At 34.1% G+C, this 21,295-nt stretch overlaps 1 long non-coding RNA gene across 2 annotated transcripts in view; it reads right to left on the bottom strand.

The window, feature by feature from the left end:
- LOC150095470 (uncharacterized) overlaps positions 1-4,853 on the bottom strand; it is a 99,914-nt gene extending 95,061 nt beyond the window's left edge. Inside the window, exon 1 of one of the 2 annotated variants that reach the window (XR_016550082.1) lies at positions 4,791-4,853. This is a non-coding gene — a long non-coding RNA (uncharacterized LOC150095470). Of the gene's footprint in view, positions 1-4,349; positions 4,487-4,790 lie in introns of those variants that run through there. The other variant, XR_016550083.1, reaches the window with a different exon arrangement.
- Between the last annotated feature and the right edge of the window lie 16,442 nt (positions 4,854-21,295).

Here is a 21,295-nt window from a genome sequence, read left to right as displayed (position 1 = left end):
CTGGTGTTGTTAAAGGAGGTGTTGCAAATTTAAAAGATGCAAAGAACAAGGGAATAATCATTTTCAACATTTTCATTGCATTCTTCATCAGCAGACACTATGCTCCAAAGTTTTAAATATTGGACATGTCCTACAAAATGTCAGTAAATTTTTTAATTATATTCGTGCACATGTGCTTAATCATCGCCAATTTAGTAACTTTCTAGAAGAAATAAAATAATAAGGTAGATCGCAATAGAAGAATATTGCGATCTACCTTATTATACAGAAATTAGATGGCTTTCCAATCATAAATTTTAAAGCGATTCTTCGAATTGACGGATGAAATTACCATTTATTTTAGAATCGAAAAATTATAAATGTGAAATATTAAAAAGTGATCAATGGATAAAGGACCTGGCTTTTTCAGTTAACATTACAAGTCACCTTAGTCAACTTAATCTTAAGCTACAAGGCAAACATCAAGTAGTTACCATGTTATTTGACAATATTAACATTTTCAAACAGAAATTATTACTTCGGCAAAAACAAATTCAAAAAGAAAATTTATCCCACTTTGAATGTTGTCAATCATTATTACAAAAATCGCCGAAATTGAAATTTTCAGAATATTCCAATCAAATGAAGTTATTAGAAAATTAATTCGAAAAACGATTTTTAGATTTTAAGAAATATGAAAATCAGTTTCACCTATTTACTTCTCTCTATCGATTGATGTTGAAAAACTATTGATGACAATTTACATTGGAATTAATCGAAATTCGGTGCGATTCTGTATTGAAACAAAAATGTATGGATGTTGGAATTCAAAGTTCTATAATTATTTCTCACTCGATCGATATCCCAATGTGTTATGTGCAATTAGCGTATTTTATCTATGTTCGGTAGCACATATTTATGCGAACAACTATTTTCAACTTTAAAGAATACTAAAACTGCGGAAAGGTCAAGATTTTCAGACCAGAATGTGCAAGCAATATCGAACGAGTTTGAAAATAACTCCAGCTCAACAAATTGAACCAAATTTCGAAGATTTCGTTAATGAAAAACGTAGTCAAGTTTCTTCAAAAAAATGATATATATAATTTTATTTAAATATGTAAACTTTATATTTTATATGTATTTTTGTAACATGGTTGTATTTTGTACTTATATACTCTAATGTTAATATTAAAAAAATCTGTTTTCTGTTGATATTAAAACTTTTTTTCTGTTGCGGCCAGCGGCTTGATGTATAATTCTTAATTTGGCCTTTGGAGGTAAACGAGTTTGACATGCCTGCTGTAGCACATTACTGCCGTGTGTAGGTTAAAAAATGCTGTGAAAGGTCGTGTTTCAGCTAGTGATAAGTAGGTGAAGAAAATTGGTGCATATGGTCTTTCATCCACTCAAAAAAAAAAAAAAAAAAAAGCGTTTCCTACAGGTATACATAAGCTTGTTCACTGGGGAGAAACAGAACTCTGTAAGGAATGGTACATTTAGATGCCTCGTGTTGTTTTCTAGAATAGCCTTTAAAAAATGCACTCTCAATGCTTGCTGTGATTTAGCCTAGAATATTCAAAATGAAGACGTCCACTACAGAAATAATAAAAAGATATGGGTTAGAATGTTTTTTAATCGAGATGATTGGGCAGACCACTCCTCCGCTATAACAGTAGTAATCAGTCACGTAAACTTCGAGTGTTACCACTGTTTCATTTTTAACCCTTCATCGACTTCCACTCCCCCCTCCTGTCCTGTTCACTCCGTTAGAACTCTTCTCAAATGAGAGGTTTCTTGATATCATAGGGTATTATAACGTTTCTTGTTGCAGTATCTGCTGTATTATGAGCATCTTTAGTGTAAGCATGTAGAATAGATTTTAAAAATAAATTATTACTTTTTCTGTCTCAGTCCCCCTTCCCCTGTATTCATTGAACTCAATTCCGCTTCTTATTTGTACAAAATAAATATGCTAGTTTTCTTTATTAAACTCACGTATAAAGAGTGTTGCCGAACTGCATTCTGATTAAATTTACAAATTTGGAATGCTGTTTATATCACAGTTTAGATCCAATAACTTCAATAGAATTAGATGGAAGAAGTCACATATTTAATCATTTCAAAAAAAATAATAGATTGTTGGTTGTTCCTGCTTCATATACTCATATAAAGTGCTACTTCCTTTTTTATTTGATTTTCACGCACGAAAAGTTATAATCCTCTAGTACATTAGTGCTGTGGATGGTAAAATATTTACACAAAGTATTTCTGAAAGAAAAGAAAAAATATGTCTCGATAACAGTTTAATTTTATCATCATCATCATCATGCGTATCAAGGATTTATGCCTAGCATGGCCTGTTCCGGCCTTAGAAGTCATCGTTGAATCGTTTAAGAGGACGTCCTGGTTTTCTTTTTCCTAATGGCTTGTACTTTAAGGCTTGTTTTGATAATCTTTCTGTTTTCATTCTTTGATCGTGTTCCATCCATCTGTGTTATGTTTTTTATTTTTTTTCTATTACTGGTTCTTGGTTTAATTCTTTCATTATTTCTTCGTTTCTTTTGTGATCAAATAGAGTATACTTTTCAGTTTTTCTCATAAACTTCATTTCTGCTGTTGTTAATCTTTGTTTGTCTTTTTGTTTTATTGTCCAGATTTCATTTCCATACATTAAGACTGGTAGGGCTAATGTATTGTATACTTTTAGCCTGGTTTGTTTTTGAACTAGGTTTGGTTTAAATATAGAGTTAATTACACCTGTTATTTTTAAGTTCTAAGATCTTGTTATCTATTACTATTTTAGTTCTTGCTGTATCTTGTCCTTTAAAGGCCATAGTGTTTGATTTTTCTGTTGATATTATCATACCATAATCTTTGGCTATCTCATTTAGATCTAAAATAGCTTTCTGTAAGTTAACTTCAGAATTTGTAATTATTATTTGGTCGTCGGCAAAAAGGAGAGTGTTTAAGTTCACTGTAGGAGAAAGTTTAATTCCTTGATGTAAATTTTGATTCCATTTTATTATTATTTAATTATTATTATATAATTATTATTATATTTATTTTATTAATAAAACAATAAAAAAACAAAAGAAATTACTCCATAAAAGTGACCCTTAGATTACATGTTTTTCACTGAAGAATGATTGCTAAACAAACAGTATATTATTCGACCAGTAGCTACGCTTCACGAACTTCAAGTTTTAAGATGTTCTCGCAACTTTGGCAACAATAAATTTCAGACCAGAAAGTTAGCGTGACACCAGAGTTTCCAATTTATACACTACGAGCGAACATTTTATCTTCTGGTAAGTATAATCAATAAAAATTTCGTTCTTCGGGAGTTTCATATTTGCTTAGCGTCACTTATTATTTATAATGCATGACTTAAAAGTTACTTAATGAAATGAAAAGCAATAAGTTTTTAAGTTGAGTACAGAACAGGGTGTAATGCTATTTAAAGCCATTAAATAAACAAAACAGAACAGGTTACTCTCAGACAGTTTGTGCAATTAAGTAGACCTACTGAGACAACGATACATTTTTAAACTGCATGAAAGGGAAATCATGAAAGTAAAAACAAACTCACTAATGAACGTGAGGTGGAGATAACTAATACTGCCTTATGATTATTAATAATGTTTACCACTTTGGGTATTTGTCCAAACGACTTCTCATGCTTGAATCGAAATTCTGTTCCCAAATAAAAGTTCAATATCCTATAGATATAGATCTAAAGATTTAAATGCTAATTATTTAAGCATAATTCTTACCTTGTGGTAGTGGCGCACTCAGGATTTAATATTGGAGGGGGGGGGGGGTTAGTTGAGTAGACGATTTGAGAATACTCGCATTGCATACGAGCAATGTTTCTGGCAAACGAAGTAGCTCCCGAGCACTACTTGGTCCTCCTTGCGTTCACAGCAGCCAGGATTCCCGAGCGCTACAGGGTATTCCCACCTTACTGGACCGCTAATTCATAAGTAGCATAGAAATAAAAATAAGTAGCATATATATATATATATATATATATATGCTACTTATTATATATATATATATATATATATATATATATATATATATATATATATATATACCCAAGGTAATATATATATCAATATATTACCTTGGGTATATATTGAGGTCTCGTCAGTGGGACATGATATATATACCCAAGGTAAAAAACTTTCTACATCTTACTCTCATCCTAAGATTTTTATTTAATGAGGTCAAAGCACCTCATGGTAACTTGTTTAGGTAAAATATTTATAAGCTCTGTATTACTTCACCCTTGGCATTTTTTAGGTCTGGCTCCCACTGACGAGACCTCAATAAAGGTCGAAACAGGTATGGGTAGTGACCATTACCTTAATGCATAGCATCATGCATTTCCTTGCGGAAATGTGCTTTGTATTAGGGGAAAATTCTAACGAAAGTGATCAGAACTTGCTCCACCTTTACCACGAGTTATCTGGTGTTGCACTACATGCAGCCGCAAACTTGACTTACTTGTCTGTTTGCTTACCTTGGGAAAAAAGATTAAAAACCTAACTTATAAAAAATTGCTTGGTATCTTTAAATATATATATTTAAAAAAGATATTTAATGACTAACAAACCGAGAATAAGTTAGAAAACTTTAATGATACAACTAGTTTCGGCTTATTATGGCCTTCATCAGGTATCTTTGTAGGTAGAAGAAACAATAATAAAAGACTTAAGATGTTAAGAAAACTGAGAAGCACAGGTTAATTGTATTAAATAATTAAAATAAAAAACAAAATTAAAAAAATAATAAAAATAGAAAACCTCTTAAACGATTCAACGATGACTTCTAAGGCCGGAACAGACCATGCTAGGACTAAATCCTTGATACGTATGATGATGATGAAAAATAAAAAACGTTGTATTAAAATTCAGTTGTTCTATTTACGTGCCATTGTTTGTTGTATGCGTGGTAGCAGACTCTCGAGAACGCTGTTGTTCAATACTGGCGTTCTCGAGAGTCTGCTACCACGCATACAACAAACAATGGCACGTAAATAGAACAACTGAATTTTAATACGTTTTTTATTTTTCATCATCTGTATGGCTCTCAGGGATGTTATAGCTTAAATTACTGTTCAAATGCTCAGGATTAAGGACGATCTCCCTGGATTCCACTATCTTTCTTTCAAATTCATCCTTGCAACGGAAAATGTTTTCAGATCTATCCCAGGAAACTGAGTGACCTTGAAAATTATCATGAGGATTGCTAGAGAAGAGCACATGGGTGGATAAGGCGCTAGCATTTGATCTTTTATAGGAGATGCTCTTTTATGCTCCTCCATGCGAAGTTCAACAGATTTATTAGTTTGACCGTAATAAGGAACATTGCAGTCACACCATAGTTTATGTACGCCAGGATATTTTAGATTATAATGCTTAGGTTTAAGATGGCTTATAAGTGATCTGATTTTTGAAAGAGTGGTGAATAACGTCCTGATGTTGTACTTTTGAAGGACTTTTGCCAATTTTTGGGAGACCGAACTGATGTATGGGATTGAGATGTTACCTTTAAAATTGGTAGTTTCTGTATTGTGGTGCCTAGGAGGATCTAAAAGAAATTTCTTAATTGTTATTTCAATGGTATCCATTTTGTTCAAAAATATGTGAGAGGTGATTAATTTTTTTTTTTTTTTGAAGCTCACCTGGATGGTTAAAATAGAGCGAGCTCTGTGTCCCAAAGTGGAAATAGTTCCGAGTTTCTCTGGTAGAAAATGATGAGAAAGACTGTGAAGATATCTATTAGTATGCGTTGGTTTTCTGTACATAGAGATTCTAAATTTTCCAGAACAGCCTGAGAGTTTTATATCCAAAAGAAAGGGAGTTATCATGTTCTAGTTCTGCCGTGAATTTTATATTTGGATGCTGGTTATTTAGATGATGAAGAAAATTCGTGAGAGAGTTTTCACCATGACTCCATATAATGTTTCAAAGTCCTCTAGGAAATTATTCGCCAGAATGGGGGATAATGACTGTCATTCTGCTGTGATCAAATACTGGCGCTCACGGGATGCCATACGCACGCACTCACTCAACAATGTGACCAACGAAGGAACTAATTTGAATACGTTAACTACAACATTTTCACGTTAAATATGTATAGTGACTTTCCTGTGCTATTGACAGTTTTTATCTTCAATGTTTAAGGTTTTTTCTTTTATAAAAACACCTGAAGAAGGCTGTAAAATGCCGAAACTAGTCGTGTGATAGTATTAAACCTTTTTCCTTTTTTTCTCGGTTTTTTTATTCAATTCTTTTTAAAAATATGTTTAACAACCGAGTAGATGAACCTCCATGCATATATATTTTTGAGACATAATATATATATTATGCTTTTTGAGACCAGAGAACTTTCTATCTCAAATCACTAGGATTATTTATTGATTGAAAATCTAACCATAAGAAGGCAATTGATTTCTTTTCTGAGAAGATTTCTAGAACAGTCTTTCTACCAATATTCAGATTTATTTAGTCGATAGAGTTGAGGATCGACTTAAAAAATTCGTAAAGAGAGCGCAGTCGGTAGCAACGACTCACTTTACCTAGAGAGGTTCGGGTTCGAATTCTCTTGGAACACAGAATACTTGATAGATGTTTTAACTGAATGCGCTCTCCACTTTTATGATGGTGGAAGAGGCCATTTTCTTTTTTTCCACAAAGTTGTTGAACATAGCAGATTATTAAGATTAGCATTAATCACTTTTTATTACTATCCAATGCCAAGTTACTATTGGTATTAACAGGCCAATATTTATCTCTTACACAAAGGAAGATGAATGGGACACTTAAAGGAATGTATGGTACAGAATTATGTGCTTCTGTATATGCTATAAAAATTCAGAGAATCTGATCTGAAAATTGAAGCTATTAAAGAGAAAGAGAGAGAGAATTATACGATGAGGGTCTGGAAAGTTCTGACTTTTGTTCTATGTGTTTATCAGAACATTCCAGACCTCACCCTCGTATATAGAGATATTATCATTATATATAATTCTCTATAAGGGAAATTTAATACAGGGATATTTTTCTTATCAACTTGCATATTGATCATTAATACGTCACTCAATGTACCGGGTGATTTTAAGTCAAACTGTTTTGCTGGTCAGTAGATATTCCTACCTCTGCGTATTTTTAACAGACTCATTCTACTCTTGAACTTGGAAAAGTAAATGTGTAGTTCTACCCCTTGTTTCCTCTCCGAAATTTTCCACACACACACACGCGCGCGCACGCGCGAAGATATTACTCGCTATTGTTATTTTTGACTAATGGGATTCGCTATGGCTCTTCATCACAGCAACACATCCTAGGATTGTAACATAACTTGGTGAGTATCCCGACAGATGCTGCCAGCGAAGCAGCGTTGTATTAACTGCCTTTAATGTTATCTGATGATTCAGTAAACTCCTCGAACACAATTCTCAAATATCTTTAATGACTATTAAATAAGTTATTTCGATACAAATGATAATAATAATCCATAAAATGAAAATAAATAAATACAATAACCATTTTGGCGTGCTGAATAAATGGAAGGAATTAATTTACTTTTGATCAACTCGTTGATATTAATATTAGAATATGTGGTAGCACATTTTGTATTCTGTATAAATAAAAATGGAGTACAATTCACTAATGATGAGTTGCTTCGTAACAAAAAAGTAATGACATACCTGAAGTATCGGAAGAATATTTTATTTTAAATTTAAGCAGTTCACCGTAAGATATTCAGTATAGCATAATAGAAAATTAAAGCAACATCGATTTAGGTACGTTAGAGAACTCATTATAAGTTAGCCAATCTTAAATTTATCGGTTTTTATTGGTGAATGTCGCTAAAGAAAGCGGCAATTTTATCTTCGAGTTTATTATTTATTTATTTTTTCAAGAATTGCAGTACTTTAAAAATATGTGGTCACTCCGCTCTCTGCTAGCATCCTTGTTATCCCTCAATGGGAAACGAAATTCTCAATTTTTGAACAAACGTAGCACTCTCCAGCGATCTACAAAAACGAATTTGTTGTCTTTAAAGAAATAACTTGACATAAACAACCACAGCAGCCCCTTCACATAAATCCAGATTGAGTATAAAAACATATCTTGAGGTGAGCTGATAGGAAATGACGAGACACGGATCATTTCGGAAGAAAATTCGTGTTTCTTTTTCAAAAAAGAACAAGAAAGAGGACCCGATAGGCCACTTGAACGTCGCCGCACTCTGTCAATAATTCAGTCCTATTCTTATTGATCGTATTCCGTCTCTCAAAGTCCAACAACTGCTCCCTATGACGGCCAAACAGTGTTTCACATGAAATAGGTATCATAAGAGTAACTTTGCTAGCGTTTCTGCGCAAGAAATTTTTTATCGCAGTCTAGTCTGACAAATTTTATAACTTCCTTTAAAAAAACGATTGACTTGTTTGCTTTATAACAGTAAAAAACTGTTATTGCCTCTTATTAGTTCCATAACTCACTGTGGCATTGTTCATGTACTGATCTTCATTAAACGATGATGTATACTAGAACACTTCACATTTATATGTCTAGGATATTTTCGAAGCTAAATAACAACTCTGGGAAACTACAACTCTTGTAGTTTCTCTGTTCGGCTTTGAAATAATGTTGGATTCAATATCCACTTAATTTGAACAACTCTGATTATAGGATCCCTCACTAATTGGTACTGCTTTATTCCCATTTAACTCTCAGGCGATGGTGATTATAATTATCATCTAAGAGAGACTGAAGTTAGATGACGATGATCTTTATCTCCTGACAAATTACGATTCATTCTAATATCCGCAGTGAATATAAAGTTTTATTCGTGCAGTGAAATGTGGGTTTTCTCCCACGAATAGAGAAACTAACCGAATAAAACAGGAAATTCAAAGGCAGCTTTCATAACCAAATTCCTACCATTTCTGTTCGTATTTACTGAATGACCCTCTCCTGTAGCCTATTTAAAAAAATTAAACGGCATGAAAATATGATCATTCCTTTCTTCTCTTCTCGCCTCTTTACTTGAAGTCAATCCACTGCTACCATTTTAGAAAGAACAGTGAATGTCGCCATTTTCTGGAGGGGAAAATCAAAACCGACGGATAACAAAAATCACGGAAGGTGTCGAGAGAAAAATCCTTCAGCAGTAGTTGTTCTTCTATTCCAGAAACATATCGGATGAGCTTTGCCGAACGTACCATCTTCCCGTTCGTTTTTATCGTATTTTCATGCAAAACTTCCTTCCAATAAAATGGCCGTTTTATATTCATTTCCACCTCCATCAGCAGCCCTGTCATATATTTCAATTTTACCTCGTGACTGGAACATAAATCCATGTTCTCTCTCGCGAGTCAATGGCTTTATAATGACATACATCCGACGGGCATCTTTACAGAAGAAAGGTTTTCATGCTTCCTCTTCCACTACACTACATTTGAGGTCTGAGGCGATGACTATCTTCTCTGCTACTCATTAACGGCATCTTTTTTTTTTTTAAATCTATGTCTACCTTATAATACGATTCGGTTATTGCTGATCAAAATGCAGCTGTAACAAAAATGTTACAAAATGCAGCTGTAACACTTACTTTTTTCATATGCACTGGTATTTTTCTAAATTAACACAAACAAATTCTGTTGAATTTATTCTAATCCAAGAAAGACGAATATTCCAGATAAAATGGAGAGAAACTGCTGTCAGATATGGACTTCTGAAATCGAAGAAATTACTTTAAGTATATTTTTCAGAATTTCATCAACAACACGTGACTTCTTGATATATACATTATAAACGCTTTGCTATCTGTCAAGCAGCTATCATGTCAAAGCATTTTCATTTGTCGGATTTTGGAAAATATTTGTCTGTATGTGCAGGAAATTTTAGCTAGAAATATGACATGAATACCGTATTCATTTGCAAATGTTTTAAGTGGGCAAATGTTAATCACGATAAAAGTAATCACGTAAAAATCACATAAAAGTAAAATGTAATCACGATATTGAATAGCTATTCTAGAATTCGAAAACATTTAAATTCTACCCCGCGTGGTAATTGCAACTAGAAAGGATGAACATTTTTCATCAAACTTCAAAGTTTTTTATTTAATGGCTGATGGAATCCTGATTTAGATGGAATCAGCACTGAACAAGAATCTTCTACAACTTCGAGATCTTCTAGGACTGGCTTTTAAGATAAAACTAAGCTTTTATTTCACAAAAGCAGGTTACCGTAAATACTCTGGTAATGCATCGATAATCGGCTATTGATGTAATAATTAACTGTACAATTAATTCATATGACTATGTATTGTCATGGCAACTGTGGAATTAGTCAGTTTTCTTATACACTTTCGTATGATGTAGATGAGATCCACTGGATATTTTAGGAGGTTTTAAGCGCGCTTTGCCATGAAAATCTGTCTTATTTTAGTCTCTGATGACAGTTACGATGAAACAAAATGAGGATATAAGTTTTTTAGCTTTGCTTGCAACGAACTTGTATCCATAGATGAGCTTTATTTTAATGGTTTTCAATAGAACATATAAGATTTCATGTGCATACCTAGACTAAAGAAGGTTTATTAATAAGTAATACATGTAAGTTGAAGTAAATATTATCTTCAGAGGATGCACTTCGTATGAAAATTATTGTCCCATTCAGAAAAATTCCTTTCTTTCTTTATATTTTAATGTCAGCATACAAAAATTAAAATAGGTGTTATTTTAAAGATTAAAGTCCATTTAAAACAAACCGAGAATTGCTTCCACTCTAGTTTAGAAGCTCAGGTTCTGATAAATATAAAAAAAAGTTTTGTGCTTTTACTGAACAAGAAAACATCAAGAAAATAAGTTATTCTAGCTTCACACACTCACTCACTAAGTTCTTGGCAGTATTTTACTTCACTATCGCAATATTTCCACTTCAAAGGATTGTCTTCTTAGCACAATAATAAGGTGTTGAATTTCTTTTCACAGCCCACTTTTTTCTAAGATTATTACAGCTTTCTAAAGGATTACAGAAAGAATCAAGATCTGTTTCCTTTTTTAGAGTGGATAAACGATATTATCCACTGTAATAATGCGCCACAGAATCCCAATAAAAGAAGTAAAACAACAATGCGCCTAGATTTTTTTTTTTTTTTGATGCTCCAGCATTTTTTGCTAACCGTTTTTTACTAACTGTTTTTTAATTAGCGTTTTCATTTTAAACGTATACTAACTGTTTTAATTAGCGTTAGTATAATATAAATTTATTATAATTTAGTTTAATTTTTATAATAAATAATTAATTTTATATTAACGTTAATTCAATATAATTTAATATAAAATATAAATATCCTGCTGTTGATAATAACATTGTACATCTCCCACAGATCTACAGATTCCAAAAATACAGCTGTTGAAAACTAATTGTATTCAATCGATTATTTTACAATATCAGCTCTTTCCCTGATAATTTACAAATTACGTTAATGTTTCTACTGAGGCTGTAATCTGGGCAACAGCAACGTATTACTTCGTACCAACCACGGTAAGAAACTAATTTCATTTGGTTGAATAAAATCAAGTTAAAGAAAGTTAAAATTTAATCTAAATAAACTTGCAAATATATATATATAATATTATTTAATTTTAAATTCGAATATTGAAAAAATAAACGGAACCCAGCAGCAATGGTCAGACATTTGAATTTTCAGATATCGCTTTAGAATTTTGGAACAGAATTTTCAATTTTCATTTACATAAATGTCTATTGATTTGTATTCTCCCAAGTTTTCCAATAATATTTCCGCCCAATGATGGGCTCGGAGTGCAGACATGAAAGTTATCCTAAACACGCGGCTGGCACACATTAATGCTTGCTAATTACAAACTGTTATCTAATGATGGCAAGAAAAATTGTCTTTCAATAGGATCATCTCTGCAGTCACCACAGCAAATGCTTTGCTAAGGTAGCGAGTAGTTTTGAAATTCGACCTGCCTTTAATTTGCGAGATGCATCCCATAATAGACTAATGAAGCAGGATAATCAGTCCTTTATGTAACATGTTTATGATGAGAGTGAAGCCCTTCGGATTATTTCCGATGTAAAAATCCTAAAATAAACACCAAGTAATCAAAATCCAACATACTTTTACCATAACCACGATTAAAGTTTTTTTTTTTTTAAATGACACATTTTATTACATTATTCCAACTCTGGATCTCCGTTCGTTTCAAATCCTGTGTAGGATGCAAAGTTCTTTCTTTCTCTCCTTCTTCTTCTTTCAGCTGAAGGTGAGGTAGCGGTCTCGTAAGGAGGTGGAAGGATATTTTCTCCAGAGAACGTGTGCTTCTCAAGCCGTAGGCAGGCTAGAAGAACACATATGATTTACAGACATAATACAATGGGCTCATAGCTTTAGTTCTTTCAGCAGTATTTATAAATAACAAACAACCTATTCCATCTCCACTTGAAAATGCGAATACCGCTTAGGGATAAAAACTATTTCAGTCCTAGAATATAGAAAAGACTAGAAGATCTGAATGTACAGGGGTGTCCCATAAGCGCCTAGATATTTCAAATTCATAAAAATTAGAAAAATTGGTATATTAGAGTGCGGTTTGCACGAATATGAATCACAAGGAGGGGGATTGCTTTTTTGGCGGGGAGAAAAATTTACATCAACTTTTCATCGATAGAGGGCGCTGTACCACATGCGTCATTTGCGAATACGTGCAAATGAGAATTCTTTAAAAACGCAGGATGCACTGCTGACAGCTCGTAATGAATGCGTGCAAATTCCCATTGTTGGAGTGAACAGAATTGTTTTCGTGAAAAGAAAAATTTGTTGCTCTGATGATGATTTTGGTGGATAAGATATTGTTAGCGAAGTTGTCTTACGTAAGTGGGGGGGATCGGTATCCGACGTTTTACGAAAGTTTCGAACTCAGAAAAGAATGAAGAAAGGTCGAGGTCCTATCACACCTGCCAGAATACAGTCTCTACTACGACGTTTCGAGAAAACTGGAAATTTGTCATTCGTCCTCGAACATGCAGACCAATGTTATCCAAAGCCTGTACAGCGTTGTGGTATCGCAAATGAATGCCCTAGCGGCACAATCAACAAGCGATGTAAGCAGTGCACAGGAAGCTGCAAGAATCACAGGCATAGCGAAACTGTCACTATTCCTCATCCTTCGTGGTGCATAATCATCATACCACCAAAGTAAGCATCACAGCAACAAATTTTTCTTTTAACAAAAACAATTGTGTTCACCCTCAGTGACGGGGAATTTGCACGCATTCATTACGAGCACCCTGCGTTTTATAGAACTCTCATTTGCAGGTATTTGCAAATGAGGCATGTGGTACAGCGCCCTCTATCAGTGAAAATGTGAAGTAATTTTTTTCTCCCGGCCATAAAAAAATCCTTCCTCCTTGCGAATTCACTTTCGTGCAAACCGCACCCTAATATACCAATTTTTCTAATTTTTATGAATTATTGAAATTTCTAGGAACTTATTGGATACCCTGTATATCTGAAATATTGTGATAGTAGAAGATCTCTGTTATTCTGATATTCCTCTTGTTGGAGCTGTAATGTTCTACTTTACGTAATTTTTATAACGCGGTATCAGCTTTACGCATTAAAAATCATACTGATGTTACGACCGGAATCTAGTAGTGACCGCTTTTGTCAATTCGACTTCCAATCTCTCGATTTAGCAATCGAAATTGGTCGGTTATGGCTGAAGCAGTTCAAGATCATCCCAGTTATTCTTGGCACGCTTTAAAAACTAAATAGTTTTAAAATTGAAATTAAGTTAAACACACATTATTTGCTTTGCAAGCAGAAAAAAAAAACGCGTTAATTGAAACAGTCCATATTTTACAATGATACCTAACAGAGAACTCTAGATTTTGGGTACAATTTGAACTGAACTAAACTAGATCACCAGTCAGATTGGTTTGCTAATATATGTTGATCGTTGTGTTTCGACAGTTTGAATAAATAAAAGTTATATATACGACAAGGAATGAGAAGGAGATTTATTATTTGGAGAAATAATATCCATTAATGATTATTATTTCTACTGTTTGTGGCCATCGAAGACAGACATTTTAGAGGACAGCATACACTGAGAGTTGTAGTGATACAAACAGATGCGTCCACTAATCGCTACTGTTCTCATAATGCATTAGGCAAGTATATAACTTATGTATTTCGAGTTGCTTTGAGAGTGAGTAATTCTGTTGAAAACTCGCAGGAGAAATCTGATAGATATTATAATTATAATAATTATTATTATTATTACATGATACCTCCAGGGAGTCCAAAGACTCATCAAGGGAGGGCACCTACTCCACAACTCTCCATCTCCACCACCAACTACAACGAACTGCAAATACTTTCATCATCTACACCAACGCCATCTACCGCCGATCACCACCACTTACAATAATAATGAGAGAGAATATGGCGGAATGAAAATTAAGTGAAGCCTTTGAAGGATTTTGTTAGTTTAATGGTGTTCAGCTTTGTATGAAAATAAATTAAATCCTTACTTACAGTCGCTAATGGGAGTTTGAAACTAATTAGACCGATGTGCAGACCACTGAAATAATCTTTGTTCAAGGATCTCTACTGTTTCTTATGTGCTGTCCAAGGTGTGTGTGTGTGTGTATTCAGAGACATGGTCGTTATCAGGACTTCTGAAGGCGATCTGATGTAGTGAAAAAGAAAGTTCATAAAAATCACGCGTTCTGCCTTTTAAATTTAAAGTAAAGTAAGTGAAAGAAGAAAATATAATTTACCACAGCGGCAGTTTTTCTGAATGCGTGCACTGCCGCGCGTTCAGCATATTTTCAAAATGACTTCGCGCAACAGCTGTGTTGGTTCCTGGACGATAAATACTGTGTTTATAATTACTAAAGTGAATACACTCATAAACTTAGCTATTAAGACATAAATGGATTAATCAAATTAATAAAAAATTACTTAGTCGGTCTCTGATTAGCTACACAAAACAGCTAAGCAAGCAGCATCTGGAAAGGGGAAAAAAATTAATAAGAAGCCATTACTTCATTATCAGAAGCGACACCGTTTTTGTCTACAAAGAAAAGGTCCATTAGTCTAGAACAGGCATGGGCAACCTTTCCCAGTTCGGGGGCCAAATAATTAAATAAAATAATTTAATATTAAATGAATTAAAACAAGTTGCTACTTCATATTTCATTTATTTATAATATAATGCTTTGGTATAAAGCTCTACATAAATTTTATAATATAATGAACGACATAACAATTTAATGTGAAGATTGGCCTTGTACTTCAACTATGAGACTATCAATATTGACGTTAATATTACTTAAGGATAAGCGCATAGAATTTTCGAGGTTTTCGTCGTTATTCTTGTCCGAATATTTGATTTATTTTATTTCATCCTCGAAAAAAACTGTTCACACATACATGTGCTGCCGAAAAGACAAATGATCTCTCTTGAAAAGGCGCGTAAATTTGTATATATTTCTTCCACCAAATAAAATTTATAAAACTCCGTCAAAGCAATGTTGTTAAATTGGGATTTTAGCACTAAATCCGCCTGAAGCTCAATAAGTTCCATCTGTAAGTTTTCTGGCACATTATTTATATCAGCATCCATCGGACGAGCGAATGTGGAGTCTTTGTTTTTGAAGTCGGCAAACCTTGTGTCAAATTGCTCTATTCGTGTCTTCAGTTCATCTCCATAACAATTATAAGGGATATTTTTATGAGTTGCTAGAGTAGGAAAATGATAACAATTTTTAGCTCTTATCTGACTTTCCAACAATCTTAGTTTATTACAAAAAGCTTTGACATGTTCATGCAGTTCATGAACCAATTGTCCTTGTTTTTGCAATTTAAGATTCGGTTCGTTTAGGTATCCGGTGACATTTACAAGGAATGCTAAATCGCACACGCACTCATCATCTTTTACTTGGTTAATTGTGTTTCCTTTTATGTCCATAAAATCTGCAATGTCTTGTCTCAGATCATAAAATCGTTTTAAACATTTTACCTTTACTCAACCACCTCACTTCACAATAATAAGACACATCTTCATAATCCGAAAATAGGTCTGCCAAATACTCCTCAAATTGGCGGTGATTAAGTGCAAGTGACTTAATAAAGTTAATACTGGCTACTACAACTTCCATAACATTTGTGAATTTAATCGATGTTGCACACAGATTTTGTTTTTGGATAATGCACTGAAACTTTGTTAAATTTTCCGGATGGATCTGTAGTTCTATTGCTCTTTCATGAACTATTCCAATAAATCCCTTCTGTGCACCAACCATTGCAGGGGCTCCATCAGTGCATATGCCAGATAGTGAACTCCATTTAAGCCCAAATCTCTCGAAGACTGTGTTGACTGTTTCAAATATATCTTCACCGGTAGTTGTTCCTTTTAACGGCCGAAGCGCCAATAATTCTTCTGTGATGTTGAAATCCGCATCAACTCCTCGAATAAATAATACTAGTTGTGCTGTATCGGAGGCATCGGAGCTGTCATCCAAAGCAATTAAAAATGCTTCCAATCTAGCAATCTTCTCTTTAAAACGTTTTTTGATATCATCCATAATTTCTATCCGTCGGACAACAGTACGTCTCGACAAACGAATATTCTCGAAGTCTTTTTTCTTTTCAGGACATACACTTGCAACATCCAGCAGGCATTCTTTGATAAATTCTTCTTCACAAAATGACTTAGAATGCTTAACGATTTTTAAGCTTACCACAAAGCTGGCTTTGACAATGCTGTGGTGCTGCGTTCTTTGCTTGTTGAACATTTGCTGCTGGGTATCCAAATTCTTCTTCATCTTCTGTATTTCATCTTTTCGTAGTTGTCCATGAATTTTTGTGTGATCCGTATGTCTCGAAGTAAAGAGTCTCTTCGAGTTGTATTCTTCGTTGACGGATACGGATTCGTTGCACAGCAAACATACAGGCAAACCTTTATTCAGAATAAAATAATAATCCTCCGTTCAGTTGTCTTGAAATTGACGATTCTCTGCATCTACTTTTCTTTTTTTTTTTTGAAATAACCCCTGACATTGTCCCAAATTTATAAGCGATATTCAGAACTGTCAAACAAAACTGTCTTCTACGCCGCAGGCACTGAACAGAACACAACTTCAACGCAAGTACTGAACTGACACGTAACACGTTCACACACGCCGCTAGTCAAAGTGAGAAAGAGGCCTTGGTTGGAGAAAACATAGTGTGTTTTGCGCAAGTCATATGACGTCAGCTTAATGTGAGTTAGTAGAACACACCATGTTTTCTCCCACCATGAATCAGACAAACTTCGCTGAAATAGTTAGGGCCAAATCAAAAGAAGTAGAGGACTGGATCCGGCCCGCGGATTGCCCATATGTGGTCTAGAATGTTAGCACTCTGACGCTTTCTTCTCCTTTTTTTTTATTTCTCTTTTTCTTTCTTTGTTTTTCTGGTTTGTATGCTTTAGGTATAGGTCGGTTTATTATAGACATCGATACAAGTGTTCAGTTGATTGCCATTCATTGGAGGACAATATTTAAAACGTACAATTCAACTTTCTATCACTTGATGACCCACATACTGAAAAATACCATTATGCAATGAAATTTATTGTCCTCCAGACGGTCGCTCTATGCACAACTCTGTTGTGCATAGAGCGACCAGAGTCAAACGGAAAAAATATTACTGTTCGGCATTAAAAAAAAAAAAAAAAAAAAAACATACGCTCTTTCCCAAAGCTGAAAATAAAATAACAAAAAATAACCTGTTAATTTAATTATAAGCAAATCTTGGTTAAAAGCATTTTAAAATTAACAGGGTGTTAATTTTCACATGTGACATATGGACTGGAAATTTTGTCCGTTAAATCCGAAGTCCATTAAATCGAGGTCCGTTAAATCGAGGGTTTACTGTACTGTATATACTTATTCTTCGAAGTCAATAATTTTAGATGTGCTAATACATATTCATTTTCGTGAATGCGCCAAGAAAGCGTTCGTAAATAAACCCTATTATTAATAATCGAATAAACTATTTTCGATTTCACTGAGCACTGTTTCTCTTTGCTGCATCTAGTCAGCGAGGCTATAATATTCATGTAAACAGTTTTGAAAGCTGTTGAAATCAGTAGCGCACTACGCATCGCATACTACCTATGACTGAGTATCTGCAATGATCGCTAACTCATAAGTAATATAGAAATAGAAAACACGAAACAACATAAATAAAAAATGAATTTTATTAATTAGGAAAAGATTTTTGGAAATTTTCCTAGTGTTTTTTCCTTTTTCTTTGGAGGAGGGGACAGAACCCCCGTGCCCCCCCTCTGGGTACTCCACTGGCTTAAATAAATCTGCCCATGAATAAAACTGATTGGTCAAGGGTGGCGTAGCAAGGGAGGGGGCTGTCCGCCCCTCGGGCGGCACTGTGAACCTTTTTGAACTTTTGCAGTTCTAAAATACAGTCACGAGAACTCAGTTTCAAATATTGTAATACTGATGCGAAGTTTCCTCACAATTGCTGTAAGTGTTGCTAGTTGTGAGGGGAGTTTTTTCTAAATTAAAATTGATCAAGAATTACCTACATTACTATGAAATAGACTTCGCCAATGTCATGGATGATTTTGCTAACAGAAAAGCAAGAAAAATAACATTTTAGAATGTTGAAATTAAAGTTTTACTTCAAAATAAACATAGTGTTTTAATTTATTTCCCTATACGTCGTTTTGACTTTTTGTAGTTTTTTTGGTGATTGAGAGGGCGGAAAACTCAGGGGTAGCCCCCATCGGCAAAAGCTCTAGCTATGCCACTGAGTCAAGATCATACCTTACTTAACGATGTGGTTGCATGTTTAGGTTGTGATTACAGTGCGCCGTGGTGTGTGTGTGGGGGGGGGGGGGTAAAAGAAACGCTGGGCATTTTTTTTTACTTACTGTCTGTATTTTTTTATTTTTTATTTCATTTATTTATTAATGTATTTGTTATTTTTTCACGAGATCTATAGTATATCAATAAAGCTCCCAGTAATATAGTAACAAGATAAATAATTTATAACTATAAGTTAAATATCTTGAAAAAAATCGTGAAGAGAAATTGCTTTTTTTGTAAAGAAATATATCGAAAGCTCTTCTTAAACGTGGAAAGTAATTATGTTCGAATTCCTGAACTTGTTTCTCATATCGGAATCAATAATAGCTTTAATGATGAACAAAGATGCATTGCATGAATTGTCGTTCGTTCTTCTCAGAAACAACAATGAAACATTATTTTAAGAGCCAGAACAATCCCGTGTTTCTGCATTCACGTTTCATTCTAATATCTGTGTTATTACATCTGGAAAAGTTATCCTTACTGTATGAATAGCGCATGCGCAAATAATTCATATTTTAATAAATTCAATTTAGCAGTGTCCTAAGAGGAATTCCCAAGCGATTCAATTGCACGCGACTAAACCTTGACAACGATTCATCTTTACATTTCCTTTCATCAGTAAAGATCGCGGCAAAACTAATTTAATTCAAAACTTTCCAACTTTATTGCGGATTTTAATTTGCATTCAAACACATAATTCAATTTAACGCTTCGCAAGACACGAGCAGCAAGAAACGGCAAAAGCGAATTTCCATGGTGTCGACATTCTGGGATGTGGGAGAGGGTGACACAAAAGAAGGACATCATTTCTGTTCTTAGGAGTTGCATTATTTCGCTTTCCACCTCCTCGCGAAGCAACTGTTGCATACAGAACGCAAATAATCAAACCTGCAGGCGCAATTCCATTTCGATTCTGTAATAACATTGCATCAGCTCTAAGATTTCCATGCAGATGGTCTGAGATGTGGGAAAGATCTGTTTAAGAAATCGAGAACTACTATTGTTTAGCTAAAGAAGAAACCTCCCAAAAACTCAGTTATCGCATAATGAATAGTCCACATTTTTTTCTTTTGTTTCTTTCTTTTTAATGTGGAATTGAACAACAATAAACTTATGTTGGTGTTGATTCTCTAGAGAGTTGCTAATATAAAAGTACATTTTAATATATGGACTCAGCAGACTGGGAAGGTTTAAAAGGGATGACTGAATTTTCTGAAAACAAAACACTGGGAGGCGTATAACAATGAATTAAATTTTTCCCAGCGTGAAGAGAACAACATTTACTTTTGAAAATGACAAGAAAGGAGAATAGGGAGGGTGGGATAACCATACTCTTTCCCACTCCTAGACAACATTAGATGCTTACGGCTATTGAATTTAAATCTTTACAAAAGTCCAAGTTTGAGAACATTATGACAAAAATTTTATTTAACGAGTGAGAAGCCATTTCAATATAATACACTACTATTCTTGGCCTCTTTGATCCAATAGAAGACGACTTCCCTTGGAAACTGCAGTTTTCTTCTTCTCAGAATTGGAAAACCAGCCCGTGGATGCATGATACATGAATACATCACATTTGATATTCCATTCTGCTGCTTCCTTGTTAAACCATCTGAGTAATCACCGCCTTCCTTTTTCTCGCTTTAAAGTCCATCTGTGGATATATTTATGACGTTAACTTTCATGAATCCTACTTAATCTCTTTGCACGTGGAACTTGTTTAAATATCGCAATACATACACCATAATTAACATAGCGCCAGGTGCAAAACCCGGAGTGTTAGATATCCATGTAGGACATGTTTAACACGCAGTGTGAATTAATAAACTCTCTTTATGAGGACGATGACTCATATTACTTTCAAACACTAAATTAAATTCTTTGTGTTAAGTGCTATTTTTCCTTACAAAAATTAATGCGTTAATAGAAAGGCGCCTGCCGTATCTATTAAAACTTTTGTTTCATCAGAGAAACTCATTTTTAAATTTAAACTTTCTCACAATCATATCTCACTGACGACATGATAACCCTATGGCCCCCATCAATTGCAGGATGTTCAATTAAAATCCGGGCAGTTTTGTAACATTCACTGTTAATAATGATCAGTGTGCATTAGATACTGATTCATGTACCGTAATCTTAATATTATGTTACTTTCTTTAAGACGGATTAGCTTTTGCTTTCAAGCGTATCTTGCAGGAAGATGTATTTTCGTGCAATTTTTCTTTAAGAAATTTGCAGAACTGTTACATTCTTAGTAACTGGGATTAAATTAGCATTCACTACTCAGCAAGACATTCAGGAACATCGCGAAAGAAATAAGTTAAATGTAGAATTTGTCATCTCACGACAGCGTAGCACTTCTGGTGTCA

This window comes from Typopeltis vanoorti, chromosome 20 (assembly GCF_054136105.1).
Source record: "Typopeltis vanoorti isolate ZY-2024b chromosome 20, IOZ_Tvanoo_1.0, whole genome shotgun sequence".
Classification (NCBI taxonomy): Eukaryota; Metazoa; Arthropoda; class Arachnida; order Uropygi; family Thelyphonidae; genus Typopeltis; species Typopeltis vanoorti.
This window is presented reverse-complemented; position numbering and strand designations above follow the sequence as displayed.